Here is a 3,555-nt window from a genome sequence, read left to right on the forward strand (position 1 = left end):
AGCAATTTTTACCTTGACAAAATTGAATTCAGTTTTTTCCTTAATGATTTATGCTTCTGATTTTTTTTAGGAAGTCATTTATCACTACCAATGGATAGGTAATAAGGCTTTTTGTTTTTCCCTTCCTATACTTACAGCTCTTTTTCCCCGTCTCTTATTGCTTGAAAAAAACTTCCAATTTATGTTACATAGTAGCAATGATAGTATTTTTTTTCTTGTTCCCAATTAGAAAGGAACTGTATCTTCAGTTTTTCCATAAGTATAGTTTTTGTTGTGAGTTTTCAGTTAAAGTGAGTCCCTGCAGTTCCTTGTTTCCTGATAGACTTATAAATAGATATTGACTTATTTATGTTTTATCAAATAATTTTTCTACATCAATTGAGATTAATAACATTTAATAAATAAAAATATTTTATGCTAGTCTACTCATTGGTGAATTATGTTGACAAACTTTTCTCCTGTTAAACCATCCCTTCATTCCAGGGTTAAAAGGGATAATTAATTTTTTACATAGTTTGGCATTTTTGATCATAAGTGAAACAGACCTATCATTTTCTATTGTGTATTTTTTTGTTTTATTCCTATCTCCTTATGAAGTCATTACACTGGCCTCACATAATAACCTGGGCAATTCATTTCCTACGTTCTTTAAGTACTGTTATAAAACAGAAATTGATCCTTCCTTGAAATGTTAGTAATGCTAATGTAAAAAACCATCTGTACTTGAGATCTGAGGGGATGGTTTGCATTTTAGACACCCTTTCAGCTAGCAATAATTGATATTTAAGTACTCTTGGTATTTAACTGGTGTATCTAAGCTATCTATATCATTTTGTGTCAGTTTTGACATCTTGTAATTTCTTGGTGTTTGTCTGTTATACATAGGTTTTCAAATGCTGTAATATTCTTTTATTATTTTTTAAAATATTTCTTGAGACTGACCTTATTTCTTCTTAATTTTGATTCTTATTTACATTCTCTTTTATCTTTTATTAAGTAAACATGTTACTGAAGTGTAACATACATACAATAAATCATAGAGTGCTCGCTTCGGCAGCACATATACTAAAAATTGGAATGATACCGAGAAGATAAGCATGGCCCCTGCGCAAGGATGACATGCAAATTCGTGAAGTATTCCATATTTTTAGACATACAGATGGCTGAAAAACTCATGAAAAGATGCTCAACATCACTCATTATCAGAGAAATGCAAATCAAAACCACAATGAGGTACCATTTCACACCAGTCAGAATGGCTGCGATCCAAAAGTCTCCACTCAATAAATGCTGGAGAGGGTGTAGAGAAAAGGGAACCCTCTTACACTGTTGGTGGGAATGCAATCTAGTACAACTACTATGGAGAACAGTGTGGAGATTCCTTAAAAAACTGGAAATAGAACTGCCTTATGACCCAGCAATCCCACTGCTGGGCATACACACCGAGGAAACCAGAATTGAAAGAGACGTGTGTACCCCAGTGTTCATCGCAGCACTGTTTATAATAGCTAGGACATGGAAGCAACCTAGATGCCCATCAGCAGATGAATGGATAAGAAAGCTGTGGTACATATACACAATGGAGTATTATTCAGCCATTAAAAAGAATACATTTGAATCAGTTCTAATGAGGTGGATGAAACTGGAGCCTGTTATACAGAGTGAAGTAAGCCAGAAAAAAAAACACCAATACAGTATACTAACACATATATATGGAATTTAGAAAGATGGTAATGATAACCCTGTATGCAAGACAGCATAAGAGACACAGATGTATAGAACAGTCTTTTGGACTCTGTGGGAGAGGGAGAGGGTGGGATGATTTGGGAGAATGGCATTGAAATATGTATAATATATATGAAATGAATCGCCAGTCCAGGTTCGATGCAGGATACAGGATGCTTGGGGCTGGTGCACTGGGATGACCCTGAGGAATGGTACAGGGAGGAAAGTGGGAGGGGGGTTCAGGATGGGGAACACTTGTACACCTGTGGTGGATTCATGTTGATGTATGGCAAAACCAATAGAATATTGTAAAGTAATTAGCCTCCAATTAAAATAAATAAATTTATATTTTTTAAAAAATCATAGATGTATAGGTCTATGAATTTTTGTGAAGTATATATCTAGGAAAAGAAATTATGGATCAAGCAAACATACACAGAAATACATGTACACAAAATATTATAGTAATATAATTTGTAATTGCCAAAAGTGAAAATAAATGTTCATCAGTGATAGACTAGATAAAGAAACATTGGTATATTTATATCATGGAATACTATGCAGCAATAAAAATATAATCTACTACCACACACAAGAACATGGGAAAAATGCACAAACATAACTTTGGTAAAAGAAATGACACGCAAAGTGGGGGTATACCGTATGACACTGGGCTTCCCAGGTGGTTCTAGTGGTAAAGAACCCACCTGCCAGTGCAGGAGACATAAGAGGCACGGGTTCAATCCCCAGGTCAGGAGGATCCCTTGCAAAAGGGAATGGCAACCCACTTCAGTATTCTTGCCTGGAGAATCCCATGGACAAAGGAGCCTGGAGGGCTACAGTCTGTGGGGTCACAAAGAATCAGACGTGACTGAAGCAACTTAGCACACACACACATACTGTATAACATCTTTTATATAAAATTCAAAATAGGCAAAAACTAAATTATGCTTATGGGGGTCAGAACAGTGGTTAAGTTTGGGGGGTCAGGGACTGGGAGCAGCTTCAGGGAGGGCTCTGAGGTGCTGATATTGTTCTATATATTGATCTGGGTAGTAGTCACAGACGTGTTCACTTTGTAAAAATTCTGTGAACTATATGCACTTTTCTCTGTGTCAGTTTAGTCGCTCAGTCATGTCTGACTCTTTGTGGCCCCATGAATCACAGCACGCCAGACCTCCCTGTCCATCACCATCTCCTAGAGTTCACTCAGACTCACGTTCATCGAGTCAGTGATGCCATCTAGCCATCTCATCCTCTGTCATCCCCTTCTCTTCCTGCCCCCAATCCTTCTCAGCATCAGTCTTTTCCAATGAGTCAACTCTTCGCATGAGGTGGCCAAAGTACTGGAGCTTCAGCTTTAGCATCATTCCTTCCAAAGAAATCCCAGGGCTGATCTCCTTCAGAATGGACTGGTTGGATCTCCTTGCAGTCCAAGGGACTCTCAAGAGTCTTCTCCAACACCACAGTTCAAAAGCATCAATTCTTCAGCGCTCAGCCTTCCTCACAGTCCAACTCTCACATCCATACATGACCACAGGAAAAACCATAGCCTTGACTAGACAGACCTCAGTCAGCAAAGTAATGTCTCTGCTTTTGAATATGCTATCTAGGTTGGTCATAACTTTCCTTCCAAGGAGTAAGCGTCTTTTAATTTCATGGCTGCAGTCACCATCTGCAGTGATTTTGGAGCCCCCCAAAATAAAGTCTGACACTGTTTGCACTGTTTCCCCATCTATTTCCCATGAAGTGATGGGACTGGATGCCATGATCTTCATTTTCTGAATGTTGAGCTTAAAGCCAACTTTTTCGCTTTCCTCTTTCACTTTC

General features: G+C 38.0%; 1 non-coding gene across 1 annotated transcript; it reads left to right on the plus strand.

Annotated features, from left to right (window-relative positions):
• Nucleotides 1-1,041: 1,041 nt before the first annotated feature.
• Nucleotides 1,042-1,149, plus strand: LOC138090930 (U6 spliceosomal RNA). The gene has a single exon (XR_011145901.1). It is a non-coding gene; the product is annotated as a U6 spliceosomal RNA (small nuclear RNA).
• The last annotated feature ends 2,406 nt before the right edge of the window (nt 1,150-3,555 follow it).

Source organism: Capricornis sumatraensis, chromosome 14, assembly GCF_032405125.1.
Source record: "Capricornis sumatraensis isolate serow.1 chromosome 14, serow.2, whole genome shotgun sequence".
Classification (NCBI taxonomy): Eukaryota; Metazoa; Chordata; class Mammalia; order Artiodactyla; family Bovidae; genus Capricornis; species Capricornis sumatraensis.